This window comes from Calidris pugnax, unplaced genomic scaffold, assembly GCF_001431845.1.
Source record: "Calidris pugnax isolate Ruff unplaced genomic scaffold, ASM143184v1 scaffold370, whole genome shotgun sequence".
Taxonomy (NCBI): domain Eukaryota; kingdom Metazoa; phylum Chordata; class Aves; order Charadriiformes; family Scolopacidae; genus Calidris; species Calidris pugnax.
Genome location: NW_015091093.1, coordinates 72,685 through 73,175, shown reverse-complemented (window position 1 = coordinate 73,175; position 491 = coordinate 72,685).

Below are 491 nucleotides of genomic sequence, written 5' to 3'. Positions count from 1 at the left end.
GCCCAGTACAGGGGGACCATCACCTCTCGGGCCCTACTCCCCACGCTGGTCCTGACACAGGCCAGGATGCTTTGCTTTCGTGTCCCCAGTGCCATTTTGAAGCCCAAAACTGGACACAGTACTCAAGGTGAGACACCCCCGGAGTTGTCCCCATCCCTGGACAGCCCCCACTGCTCCTCCTGGCCCCAATACCTGTGGATGGTGAGGTAGAGCCGCATCAGCTCGATGAACTGGGGGTCGGTGTAGCCCAACATGTTGGTGAAGTTGTGGGACCAGTCGAGGTTGGGGTCGATGGCCCCGATGCTGCTGCCCTCCCGGTACAGGTTGCGGTAGATCTTGGCGGCGACGCAAGGCAGCTTGGCGATCAGGTCCATGGCGTCCTCGTAGACAAACTGGGACCAGTTGGGATAAGGTGGGGTGGCTGCTCTCCCCAGGAGTGGATGGGGGCGGGGGGGGGAGGCACGAGCCCTGGGCCCCCCCACACCCAAACC